We start from the raw sequence: 15,911 nt of genomic DNA on the forward strand, positions 1-15,911 counted from the left end.
CACATGCACACGAACCTATTTCGTTATTGTTGCACATATACGTGACACACGCGTGTAGTATATGGGTATTGGGTACACACCTCGCTCACACGAAATAATATAATATAATATAATATAATAATATATAGAACACACCGTCGCCGTGAGAATCGTGCGCGACTTGCAGGCGGCATTTAACACCACCCGAGTGGTGTATTGTACACGTCACGATGCAAGTATATTATATCATATTATGTAAATACGCGGAGTAATCGAAAAGAGACTTGGCGGGCATACGAGTCATACGAAGCGCCAAATAACACGGTTTGTGTGACGCTGCACACAGCGCCGAGTCCAGGTATATTTCAGGGGCAGCATTCGTTCCCCTCCCCTGAAATTTCTTTCACAACCCCCGACAAGTACGACTTTCGACAAAATATATCTATACCTATATATTTTATTAAATGCACAAATGCACAATACTCGTTACAATTACCACACCTAATGTCTAAATGGTAAATTGTAATAACTAATAATACTTAGGTATAATTCATAATACTAAAATTTATCATTATCACCATTCATAATGGAGAAAAAAATCGAGCCCCCCCAAAGAAATGTTCTGGATTCGACACTGGTTGCACATCCGCGTGCACCTCGTATTATTAGAATGTATGCAATATTCGCTATTGTGGAATAACACATTTGTCGTTTTATGACTGTTAAAACCAATAAGCCTGATGATAAACACGACCGTTTACAGATATCGACAGTACGTGTTCGACAAAAGGCACATGCGTATGTGACGCGTGATAAATGCGAATAGGTATAATACGTATAGGTATATTTTGTTCCGTTTTATAATTTATTGATTGTTCTAGCCGATGACATATTTTTGCATTTTTACAGACTCTTATTATTTGTGTACCTGTAAAACACTGCGTGCACGAAAATAAATGACAAACATCGTACACACACGTACGTAGGTTTAAGTACGTATTCATAATATGAGTCTACATTGTCAAAGAAAATGTCCTATTCTACAGGTCTTTCTAAACTTACAATGACGGGCTACTATTTGGTCGACATTTTTTACCGTAAAAATTACATCTCAGTTTTATTCACAGATATACAGTTTTTTCATCAAACAAGATGCCAACAAATTTCTTTTTCCGTCAAATCAAAAAATATCTCTGCGTTTTATATATTTTATATTCAGTCGCTATGTTGAACAGCTCGATTTTACTAAAATACTATAAACGAATCGATATATGTGACGGTCTGTATTTGTAGTTTGCTACAAAATATTATGTTGTTTGTGAAACGCCATTATTTAAATTTAACATTTTTTTTTTAAATTTTATTATTCTTGTTGCTCATTTTTTAGACGTTTTATTTATTGCCTGTAGTATACTTATTAAAATATTTGCTTAAATAAAAAATGTATGTTAAATATGCACAAAGAACGGAAATCTGAAAATAAACATAGATATAGTACTCGCACATACAGATGAATCATCAATACTGTAGATATCCTTACACGTTTAGAGACGTTTTTAAAAATATCCATATATAGCAAATACATAAATCAAACCTAAAGTTTTACCTAAATATAATATGCTAAGACATTTTTTGGAAATACTTTAATTTCAAGTATTGTTAACATGATAGAATCTTTGTTATTTATTGTTGATGTACCTATATGATATCACGGCATTTTTTTATGTTTGATGTATTTCAAGACTATAATTAATAATAATCACATTTTTTTCATTTCCTTTTAAATGTAGGATAATACTTTAGAATTGTCCAAAACTGGTACTTACATATAGTTAAAACCAACATATATAGTGGTTAGGATTGTTAGCTGGTTTGTATATTAAAGAAATAATAATAAATAATTACTCTCATAGAAGTGAAACCATTTGTATTTCATGATTGTGATATAAAATCAACTGTCAATAATAAATTAATAATAAATATTCAATTAAGTGAATACGTTTTACGGAAAAAAATTTATTACTATTTTATGAAATTAATCCCATATTTGAGTATACATATTATGTGCTTGTTGGTATTTTATGGTTTACATTTTATTACGATACATTTTATTGACCTTTATTATTTATATAAAAATATAAAAGAGATTCACAATAAAAATATGTATGTAAATAAATCGTTGGTAATGTTAAAACTAATAAGCAATAACTATACTTGTATAATATTATATATTCCAGCAGTCAAACATATTTCACCTATAATAATTTAATAATGCTGTTTTAATAGCATGCTTGTTATACCTATACAAGAATAGCATACGGATTATATAACTCTGAGATATTTATTTATTTTATTGGGGATATTCATAAAAATTTTAATATACTGCCGTGATTACTTGATTATTTATTTTCAGTAGTTTTGCAGGCACTATAACCTATGTAATGGTTGTATTTAATTTATATCTTTTGATAATAATTTTATGTATTATAAGTGTAAGGTACTCGTCTTAATGTGACGTATATCTTATATTAGTAATAAGATTGTGTGTAATGTAAGTAATAACAATAACTTATTACCTACACCGCAGACGATCGTACGGGAAAATGCGTTTGAACAATTCAATAAATATGTACATAAAACTGCGACGAATATGATAATAAATAGTATTTATATCATGTCCCTTGCCATACTGTTGTACATCATAAACCACAATCCCAGAATAATAAAATAAATGTATTAAGTATTGTGCACAAAAAATAATGTATCTATCGCGTATAGTGTTTTCATTGGAATCTAAACAAAACTGTTTAAAATACATAGATAATACTCGTATACATGATATAGTCTGGTAAAAATGTTAATTATTATATTGTGCATGTGCACGAACGTTGATTATTGCGAGTCTATATAAACTAAATAATATTATAAACTATAATATCTTAAATTAAGTCGTGCAATATGTATTGTACGTGTGTCGGAGTAGAACTCGCTAAACCGGAGAAAACGACAACGACATTAGAACTGCCGTGCGAGGACGACAGTAAATAATTTAATAACGTAGTAACGTATATAGTTTAATGGCGTGGGTGGCGTTATTAAATAATGGGTTTTTAAAATGTAACTTTTACAATTTTATTGACACGCGACACACGTGCGTTAATAATAACATAATACGATTAAGATACGAAGGTCTCCGTTTGTACATAAATTGTATGTGTATGTGTGTGTGTGTGTGTGATTACTGATTACGATCAATTGGGATCAATTAGATCGCCCACAAAAAAAAAAAAAAAATTAAAAAGTAATAACAACAATATAAATAGTACATTAATAATATAATAAACAATAATATTTATCGTAGTTCGTAAGTTATTGCGATGAAACGCAGGCGTGAACGAAAGCTAAAGAAGAATGAACCGTTTACGGCGATGGATTTCAATCCGATTTTGGATATCATAACAATACGCCACCATACACCTCATCTGTAGGTAATGTGTACACAGTTAAAATGTCCATTTATAAGTGTAGATTGTATAGAAAAATATATTTGTCACGGTATGTATATCTAATAATATATACAGGCTTATTATTGTACTGTGAACCGGATAATATAATATCTTAGAAAACGAATGGTATTTAAAATTCGATTTTTCTATAATTTTCCACGATATTATTTGTTTTTAAAATTAAATAGAAGAAATAAACCATCAAGCATGTTCACCGAATTTTTTCTTTAAATAAGAGTTTTTACAGAATAAGAAGGGTATTAAGTAATGTTTGCTTTTCAATCGTTTTAAAAATGATAATATAAAAAACTATTCTAATCTATTAAAAGCTCATACTATTTGTTATGTCTGTCTGAATAAGAACATGGCTAAAAAATATTATATTATGTAATATATATTAATTATTTAATTGTTTAAACAGCTGTACAGCCATGGTCGGCTGCCTGGGCTAGTAATATGGACTCGAATTAATTATTGCTAGTCATTTTCAAAAACAAATTATCTGCTCAATAATTTAAAGCGAAAAGGGGTGCAGATTTTCATTTGAAAAACAGGAGTTTGTAACACTTCTTAAACGGTACATACAAATTTCAATTATACGTAAATAACACGGTTCGCCTGAAAATTACAAAAAACAGATTTTAAGTAACTGCATTAGGTGAATTTTTTTTTTTTTGGTGAATCTCTCTATGCATACGATGTTATGGCAATTTATATTTTTTTAACGTTGGTTTTACCGGTCGAATGCAGCGCCGACCGGATTACCGATGCAATTTGTACTTGCCCGCGTTGATATGCATTGTGCAATACATTATAGTTGTACTTTATACTGCACTTAAATAATAATTTTATCATAATATTATAATAGGTATAGGTGGTATAGATAATCTGTATATCCGCAGTCGTTCATACCTGTACAGCGTGCATATAACATATTACATTCTAAAACCTGTGTAAGTTTGTGGGTGTGTGCTTGCGCACTGCGAATACAGCTAATTGGCTTCGGGAGCTTCGGGGTAGCATATTTGTACGTACAACTTGAAAGTTACAGGGCACGCGTTGCAGCACAGACGTATTTATTATTCGCTGGTGTCGTGACGATCGCGTCGCGCCCCGATGTAAGTTTCTCGTCGCGTTTAAGCACCTCGAATATACGGCGAACGGCGGTGCACACTGCATGTATGGAGGCCAATCATATTACTATGTATCCTTTTAGGTACCTATATTATTATTATCATTATAACACCATGTACCCCGCGATGTTATCACAATTCTGTGGTTTCGCGCACGCAACCATAGATACATAATATATATATATATAATATTATGTATTATGTGGGTATACCTAATAGGTATATACCACAGCCTGCGACCGATATAATAATAACCAGCTATATATATTATATATTGGCTGCCGTATATTTTATACGATATCTAGGTATATAATATACTTACCGTATAGCCCAATCGCAATAATAAACGTGACTCAGTGTTGTAATACTTTTATAGTATACGTATATTTACCCAACGTTTCTCTAGAATAAGAATCCGCTGTGGCTCTCGTTATTTTAAATACCATTAGAGATGAGAGTAGGTACTCATCGATTCAGATGCTTGTTTTTAATACGGAACTCACTACGTCTTATGAACAATGAAATTTATAACATTATTTGAGTAATTACTCATAAATATTTATAATCGTGGTTGTTTATATAATATTCTGCGTGTATTTTTAACATGATTCATTCACTGGTTATTTATTATATACTTAATTATTTGTATAATTCATATAATGTTTTCAATATTATTTAGGTCTAACTGGCAGTTATGAAATTAAAATTTAAAAAATATAAGACAGTTGTAGCATAATATACTTGAACAGTTACACGTAAACGGTGTAGGTACTCTGCCGTACTCTTAATGCGTTCGCTGTGGTACAGCATACTTCACCGTCTGATTAGTAGTTATTCAAAATATCAAAATGATTTATGTAATAATAACTACACGTAAGTGTAATAAGACACGAATATAATATACTTGACTAGTACCTATATTTAAGTATAAGTACCTAAGTATATTTATATTCAAAAGGGGTTGGTAGAGAGTTGGTAAGAACTAAGAAGCAGAATTCGAAACTTAAAGCTTTTACTAATTTAGCAGATAATGTTATGAGAATGTATGTCATGTTACTAATATGGAATTAGAAAGCGTTCATTTTTGTCGTTTTGTACTTACTTTAATATTTATTTAAATGCTCATTTTAGAGCTTATTTTGATGACACCTGGTGCTTTATGTCTTGAACCCTAGACTAAGGAATAAAAACTCAAAGTTGGCAGATATACGTGTGATATTGTCAATTGTCATTTTTTATTACTCATTGCTAATGACCATAATTAGTTTTTGGCACGCCTAATTATTTATTTACATTTTATTTGTGTGGTCCGATTTTATTGGTTTTCGCTGGCGTGTCGTTATAACACATCTGGTTAATTAAATTATATGTTTATAGCGTATATTATTATTACAGACATGATTTTCTCGTTTAGATGTGTTTTTACGATTTTTATTTTTATTTTTATATTGATATGCGTTGTCTTAAAATCATCTTGTTTGTTATAATATTAACCTCTTACTTATTAGACACTATTCACATATCACAAGATAGGTACGTTGACAAATATAAATATGCTGTATATACACGTTTTACGGCATAAATCGATGGATCTGCAGATTCTGATCGTAAAAAATTAATTTAGTCCCAATACGAATATATTGTGTATATATTCAAATGTTCTAAAATGTACCCGCATTTCAGGTTACACATTAATACACTCTACGTGGCTGTATATTATGCTCAATGAAAACAACTAAAATAAACAATGCTATACCTACTTACATGTCATTTCGTCAGAATAAATTACGTACATAGTTTAACGTCATCTTAGTATAATAAGTAAATATAAACTATATTTACAATCATACAATTGTTGAATGTGTCACGCACATCCCGTTTGACGGTAATCGAACGGTTCACCATGATACATTATTATAATAATATAATGACATAGTTATATGTTTGTCCTTGTCAACTAAAGAGTAGGTACTAAACCGATTTCCGTTAAGTTTCATTATTTAATAATTGATGTTCGCAGGAGGTTTCCATGATATCGTAGGTCTGATTATACCTATGCAAACTATAGGAATAATATATCCTATATTATGTACTATACCGAGATATCTAGGCACTTCCTAGCAATACTTACAACTCACCCCAGCAGAGATGGTACGTTTGTTATATTTTCACATCGAACAATTATCTTATAACTAAAAAATTTCAAAATATACCTTCTTGCTATGAGTAATTTTTTTATAGTGACATTTTAACATCATTCGTTTATATGATGAACTCGTAAATAATAATATAATATGTAATGCCAAACAAATTTTTTTGTTGAATTTCTTAGAAAATTATAGATTCGTTCAAGTCTATAAATACAAAATATAATTCGTTTAATTAAATAAAAGTGTGAAAAAATAACTAATACTAAAAAATTATTTACGTTTCTATGTATAATATCTATATTTTTTAAATATTTAATTGTATGATGCGATTGATATTTCGGGCTTTTGATCAATATATTCTATTTCCGTAGTTAAATCAAATCACTTAACATTTGAAACGTTAAAAAATACATTGTTTACTCATGAAATTGATTTATTAATAATACACGATTAAATAAAACAAAGTTATTGACATAATATAGATTAAAATATCTAGCCTCTGTCGTTTTTACAAAACTATAAAACTGACAAGATTCTATGATTTTTTATTCAAGCAGGTCAATTACTTTTTTATGTGTATTATAGATAGATCATGATAGTTTTGTGATGGTGTAAATTGATAGGAGCTGGAACATAAAAATTATTTAATCAAAAAAAATAAAATAAAATAAAAATATCATTAACTATTAATATACTCGTAAGTATAGGAACAAATACACCCACACTCTCTTATTTATTTTTTTAGAACATTGGTAACGTAATTGTGACCACTCCTTTTAATTTACTTGCTATTTTAGCTTTAAAATAACGCAGTAGATCATACTAAATATTAGTAAACTATTAAAATTATGTAGTTATAACGAATTGTAGTATAACATTAGATAATATTTTATTAGGTTCAACTAATTTTGTTTAGTTTAGTTACGTTTACAGTACACAATTGTGTATAATTAATATTTACGTAAGTTTTAAGCGTCCAATTTTCTTCTCTGGAATACCCAAAGTAAGATTTAAAGGATAATTTACTTAGAAGTTAATAAAAACATCATAAAAAATAACGATGATTAAAACAAAAAAAAACTGAGTTAAACTATTTATTTATTTATATTATTAAAAAAAATCCCATTTTGTGTATTATAAAAATTATACTAACGTCAAATGAAAATATTTAATTATAGAAATATAAAATAATAATTATTTAAGAAATATAATACATATAATGACTAAATATAGATATTGGGAAATATTGGGGGCTTATATATCTTTTAGTCATTAATTTAACTAATATTATAGCTACAGTGTAGTGACCGATTACCGTTTTTCCCTTTACATTGTAGGTACTCAGAACAATTTTTAAATTTTTAATTGAAATTTTTTTAAACGTAAAAAATAAAATTAAAATAACTATAAGCTTGCCAACGATTTAGTGAAGTGCTATACTTATAAAGTCTTTATTGCGGTGTAAATTCTTCCGCAGTAAGAACATAAAAAGTTACATAGTGCCTACCTACACTGTATAATTATTACATTCATGCAGTGTAATATTTTTCATTAACGCGTATATTTTACAACTTTCCATTTAAGTATTTTTTCTGTTGCACAAGCAATAACATGAGTATTATGATAAGATAATAATACACATCTTATTCATTAATTCGTAATGTAGCTATGCATATTTGTGCGAGAATATTTCTGTTTTTTAAACTTTATAGTTTATACCATTTATTATAGAATATGAGAAATTAGTGTGATTTATATTTTTAGCGATAAAGATTAATTTAACGTTACAGATTGAGAATTTTTTTTGTAGCCATCATAATTTAATTTGATGTCGGTCAATTAATCTCATACGCATTACATTATCCATAAATTCGGTGAAATAAATAGTATTTTATTTTTAATCATATTTTCAACGCTACAAATACTATATTACACGAACTCGTCAGTAGAATGTATACGCGTCATCTACACAGATATGTTTATATTGTTAACACGATGCACCTCAGTCTAAAAGTGCATCCCGCGGGCATTATAAAGCGCATACACGCGAACAGTTGCTGCATATTTTCATTTTATTGCACGTGCATTGTGCACGGGTGTACCACAATATAATATAATATTAACGACGGCGACGGAATCGTTGCCCCGAAGGCTTGTAACAATAATTTTTGTCTGAAAGCAGCAAATCTCTGGTGCGTCTAAACACGTTTGTCGTCGGAGGCGACGCAATAACGATGACGAATGATCGACTGTATTATATTTATTATCGGCCACATACATTTATTTTAATACGGAGACGATAATATAATTTTTTTACCCGCATGGCCTTTGGGTTAACGCTCGGCAGTACCCCGAAGACTGCGAATACGATAAACTTGAATAAATAATGTACGGTCGGAGAAGTATATAATAGTATCAGGCCGCGGGATCGGCGTCGGTCGTCGATGGTCCGCCGCGGTGACGTTGTTAAATCGGTACAGACGGACGTACGGACGGTTTTATGACTGAAAACAAATGCATTTATATATATATATATAAATTTATACGTACGATATTATATTACGGTTGACGGCGGACAAACCGATGACGGTTGATTGATATCGAGTTGTCGTCATCGAATCCGACGTGAATCCTTCAAAACGGCAAACGCCATCGATTAAAAAAACGACGAGGGGACGCGTCCGGCACCGGTGGTATATCGATATGAAAGAAAAAAACAAGAAACAACAACAGTATAATAATATACGAATGCCTTTATGGCTTTGTAATAATATTGTTATATACCTGATGCACTGTCCGTGACATACAACTCGCCGTAAAACATATTCAATAATACGAGAACGTAGCAATATTATGATGTACATATTCGTATTCATTTAAAACCGTCGATCGCGTACTCGGATATACACTATAATTATTTGCGTATATAGGTAGTGGTGTATGTACGTCATGTTGCGACTTGCGTTCATATGAAAGGTGCAAACTGTAAGTACATCTATGTAATGTTTTCCGACAAATACGTAAAGGGTTTAGGGGTAGTATTGCGACTTACGAGTTAATTTTTTTTTTTAATTCTTGTATAATAGGAACAATATGAAACCGTTTGAACTTATTTTTCAAAACAACTATGTACTATTCGAATCAAGTTTGGGCCTTCGTTTAGACCCTCGTTTTGTTAACACAAAAATATATTTTGATCTACCATGAGCCAATTCGGAGAATAAAATCTGATTTCTTGAGCTCGTAAATTTTTTTGGAAAATTATGAATTATGGTCCAGAATCATGTCTCATAGTTTATTATTATACTATGTTATTGTTATCATACTATTAATAAATACACATAATAGCCATTACTCATTAGGTATTGTAATGTGAACATATAATGTGTATATTATGTACTTAATGATTAAATACTTTTATAAAATAGTGTTAATGTGTTATAGGTAATAAAAATCGCCGAACAGCGTGTTATCCGATAACTTTGCAAATGTTTTCTTAAGATTATCTAAGTTTACCCATACATTTTAATAATATTATATGTATAATGTATGTAAATGGATAAACAACGTTTGTATAGCGTGTATGAAATGTGTTTATTCCTACGAAAAATCTGTGTACATTCTGCCTCAAATCTCCATGCATTACCTCGAATGTAACTTCGTCAAATTTTGTTGACAAATATTTCATAAAAAAATTTTTTTTAGCGAGCTACTAAAAACCTGCGGTATTTTGATGCTATACAACAACCACAGTAAGCTCCACAAAATCGATCGCAATCTACGATCCTTGATGTAATTTATCGTATTTTATACTATGGTATGATGACATAATACTCTTATGTTTAATGGTGCGGATTTGAAATGTATATACTTTTCTAGACGAGAAACTTAATAAAGAATAATTGAAGTTTGTCCGCTATATTATGTGATTGAAAAAATGTCAATGAATATAAAAATTGCAAACTATTTAGGTGATATATCGAAATAGAAAATACTCGTGTACATATATACAATATATACGATACATATACTATTTACAAATTCGTGTCAATTTTCCGACCGAAAATATTATGGTAAAACAAATTTCCTGAATCGATGATACGATAATAATTCCTCGTCAAGTGTAGCTTAATAATAATACTATAATGCGTATAGTCTGTGGTAGAGGGGCTATAGCGAATAATCACGATATTTTACATAGGTCGTCGGTCGTTCAATCGACAGCGGTCGTAGTCATTCGTTTTCCACGTGATCGTTTCGCCATAGCTCGATTTACGACTATATCCGATCCAACCGTTTTTACCGTAAATCAGAGAACGGATGGCGGCTTTTCCTTGAATAATTTTTATTCCTCGTAAACAGGTTATATAGGTATAATATACGCACTAGCTGTAATGAATTTTTCGTGCACGTTTTAATAATTTGTATATTAGTAATTAATATTTAAAAGTGTGTACTATGTAGGCTGTAGGTCATCTTCGGTCGACAAAATAGCCAAAAGAACTCGTGTTACAGCCTTGAAGACCTGCAGAAGTTGTAGCGTTGTGTTGCTTACTTCGCTGTAGTATGCGACGATTAGGCTTAAAATGACAATGAAAAATGTTCAACTCGAGAGCAAACGGTCTATATGAAAAAAGAAAAAATTATGGAATAGATGAAAACGAGCAAACGTTGCCAGTCCGATTATCATATATAACATTATTGTTGTTTTGCCTTCAGTTTACTGCCGCCAAGTCGCCCACGCAGCCATGGTCGTCGTCGTCGTCGTCGTTGTCGTCATCGAAGTCTTTTTTTTTCGTTTCCGTTCATTAGTCAACCACCCGCGGCGGCGACTGCTATGTTTCGGAACACAATATCCTTTTCTCGACAATAGAATCTCCTCTCTCCTCCTCTGCTTACCACCACTCCACCATCTCATCGCGGTCCTCCTAGAAACCCCATTGACGATGCTGCCGTTAGATTACGGTTTTTTTTTTGTTATTAATAATTATTATTATCGTCCGACGTCGTACACACACGAGCAGTGCCGGTATGATAATATATCGCAGATATATATATATATTTTATTATAAGCAACGCATAATATTATTATGGTATATTGTATATTATATACGCTTAATATATATATATATATATATATACCATTGGCCGTCGCCCGTAAGGTTGTTATTGTTTTATTTTTTTTTCATTTTCAATAAATGCGCGTTATTATTATATAACTATACATCGTATTCTTCGACGATATTATAAAGGTACTTACGTAGTTGGTGCCTTATTGGTATTATATTATTCAACAAGGCACGGATCGTGGAGCTGTCAAACCAAAGTAATTTCCTCCCTTCTACAACGCATAATACCTATAATACTCACATCATTATAGTATCATATTATTATAAGTATTCAAAAGTATTCGTCTCCAGGGCTGGATTAACGTAAATTTGTATAGGCAAGGTAGGTAGATACATGCCTAGGGCTTTAATATTTAGTCACCATAATATTATGTAGTTTTTTTTATTTTTTTTTGTGGGAAGAATAAATAAGAAAAACTTTGTTTTTTGTCAACTGAAATTTGATCATGTTATTATCTAATACCTACTTAATACAATAATACTTTATGGCTTTAGCCGATATTCTATAAATTCATATGGTAAAAGGTAAGCAGGTAGTAGGTACCTACATGGCCACATGTACATCGCCTAAGTAAACTAAAATTGAAACAATGATTTATATATGATTTTTGCTAAAAATTTTCATTTTCTTTTTAAAATTTATTTGTAAAATAAAAAAAAAATTGTAATTATAAGTATTACAATATAAGCTTATAGTGGGTTTATATTATGATTTATGACTAGGAAAGAAATGAAAATAAAGCAGCCACCCAATGGTGACGCTTCATAAGTAGATTTGATAATAACTTAGGATGATCGAGATTTAAGGAAGATTTAAGTCAACACCAATCTATTCATCATGCGAAGAAGATTACCAGGAACAATGTTGGGAACCAAGAGTATTAATAAATTTAAGCGATTAGTCTACCGAGAGTGGAGTAATTTACATAGAACTTTGGCGGTTTCAGAGTATTTTCTGTGCTATTTATTTTTAGATCTATATACAAAGGGTGTGGTTAGAGACACAAATGAAGCATTTGTAATCATACAAACAATTATAGATTGAATGTTTTGATTTTTTGGCAGCACTCCGAAGTTAGATGTCTAATCAGCCGCCAATAGCGTCTTATTAAGGAGTAATTTTATTTTAATAATAAAGTTCTCTTCAAATTATTTATACTCGTTACTTTTTTTGGTAAGGTTTAAATTAATTTATTTTTTTTCAACAAGCAAATAACAAATATCGATATAATAAACACCACGATTGATGTATATTTAATTTTTCAGTTAAACGACAACGTTATACACAATACGTATACACGTGTTTGTTCCAAAACGAACGTACGGCAGTCACCGTTCGAGATCAATGGATTGAATTATTGAACTCTGCACGGAAATCGTTCACCCGGCGGGCTACACACACCGCGGGCACATGTTCACGCGAGAACGTATAGGCTTAATAATACTTTACTCGTGTTCGTCTACGTCTGTCACAGCACGGGCTATGCCAAAGCCCGGATTGAGATCATTTTGGGCCCGGGGCCCATAACCATAATCAAAATATTTAAAAAAAAAGCAATAAAATCGTACTATCCTCCAGGGGCCCAGTATTGTTTAATATCTGTTGTGGGCCCGGGGCCATTCCCCCCCCTTAATCCGGGTTTGGCTATGTCTACGCGTATAGTGTGAAGGTACGGTGCCACTGTACGCGATTTGCGATTTTACGATTTTATCAAAACTATAGAATAACTACTATGACATGGCCGCACTGACAGCGTTTCGGGTTTTGCATTTTACCATAGGTAAATCAAAATAGTTCAACATGTTTCCTTGCGTTTAATCGCTTTTGGTCTCACCAAAATCGTAAAATTCACTGGACAATATCGCTTGCGCGTATACGTAATCGCTCGCGTCGCAAATCGCGTTCAGTAGGTCCGTACCTTCAAGGGTAAGTATTTTCGGAAAAAATCGATCAAAATCGAGAACACTGTGATTTTGCGAGACGTTTGTTAGATTATTTCGCTCGTCGAGACGTGATGATATACGAATATTTCGGTCGGGTACATTCTGTACGCCGAATTCTGCGAAAAAAACACGTCGTGCGAGCGACGACGGTGGGCACGGTGCGACAGAAACGGTTCACCCTCTCACAGTTTCGGCGTCGCGATCGTCGTCGGTGGCGGCAGTCCGGTGCGGCGGCGGCCGAGTATGGCGCCCTCCTCCCGGCGCGTCGTCTTCGACTGGTGGCGACGGTTGATGGGTCACCGGTCCGCCGCGGCACACGACGGCCATTAATATTATATGTATAGGTACACTGCGCGCGACAAAGGTCATTCGATACGGCGTACATTATGTTATTGTTATTATTATATTATTGTGTATCGTTTATTATCGTATGTTATTATTATTACCAGCACATATTATTCTTATTGTTCCTTAGAGTACAGATTGTACGCATATCTTAAAAAAAAAAAAAAATGAAATATGAAATGAACTATTTGGTAAGATTAGTGTAACGTCTTCTTTGAAAATCTCAAAATAATAAAAATGGAACATAGCGATATAGTTAATAAAATAATGATTTGTTTCACAAAGGTTATTTACCCTTTTTCTCGAATAAAAATTAATCATATTTTGTTTTTAATTTATTTTACTTTAGGCTTTAAGGTTATTTTTAATATTGCTTTATTTTAAAATGTCCAGTCTGTAATTATTAGGTTACATCGGTTTAAATTAAAAAATAAACTCGAGACGAATAACTTATAATTACATCAAATAGAGTTGGAACTATAGTTACACGAACACACATGTCATGCGTTGAAGAATGAAGATATCACTATGTGTAGAATATCAACTTTATTTTCTGCATAATATAAGTGAGATAGATTGAAAATCTATGGATTGTTGAACCAGGTTCATTATTAGAGAAGCCGGTAAGTGAAAAATGTCTGGCCTGGTTTGATGATTTGGAAATCATTGGAAGTTGGGACTATTTTGTTGACTTTTAGTTTTATTTTTGGCAGTGTTTGATAAGCGATGAGAAATTTTCAGCACTAGTTTTGCGGCAATCCCATGGGTGAAAAAACGGCGATGACCTGTGTTTGATTTTACGTAACTTAATAATATTTAAAGTTTTTAAAACTAAATACAAACTTATTTAATTTAACAGTGAAAGTTTTGACTTTTGAATTAGAATTTCCTTTAAATTAAGTTTTGAGTGTTTTGGACGCTGTCAATTATCAATATCAATATTATTATAATTTTATTACGTGAGCGTTGTTGTGCTGACACGCATGTAAAAACAGCTGACCAATATAAGACTATTACATTGGCGTTATTATTTTATCACGTTGTATTTCTACAGAATAATATTATAATATACGCTCAAAATGGACGATGGAGGATGGTTTTATTTTTTATGCGTGTTTTGCGCGTGACACGAGATATTTTTTTGAATGCAGGCAAAATATGAGTTTTTATTGAATTTATTAGAAATAAAAACTAAAATTTGGTACACGTATTATATAATATTATTATCGTATGGTTTGTTTGTTCACCAAAAAATAAAAACAAATATAGGCACCTACATAATATTATTATACTCGAATATTATATCGTGTTTATGATTTTAGCTGTTTCTCGTGGTTTCGTCACGTTTTGACGGCTACGCCCCTTACGCTATTTTGTCTAGAATTTTACGGGACAACTATTATACAATACACTACTTTTTATATATACCTATACGTCGTTATTTTATATTGTTATAGACGGCGAGTTTGTTTTATAATTCCGTTTACTTAACATATTACGACGTATAATACTGTAGAGATTACTCGACGTGCGTACATCTAAATATTTAAAGTTACAAATTGTATTTTGGTAAATAATTCATTGATAACATTTATTTTGGTTCGAAGTGAACCTTAAAAGACAATTAATGATTTACGATTTTAACAGTTCAAAATGTGTAGGCTTCAGTACTTTAGAATGTCATATGTACACTTGATCCTTTGTAGTCATTAATTAACTACAAAT

The sequence above is a fragment of the Melanaphis sacchari genome, unplaced genomic scaffold, assembly GCF_002803265.2.
Source record: "Melanaphis sacchari strain LSU unplaced genomic scaffold, SCAv2.0 Contig528_pilon_pilon, whole genome shotgun sequence".
NCBI lineage: Eukaryota > Metazoa > Arthropoda > Insecta > Hemiptera > Aphididae > Melanaphis > Melanaphis sacchari.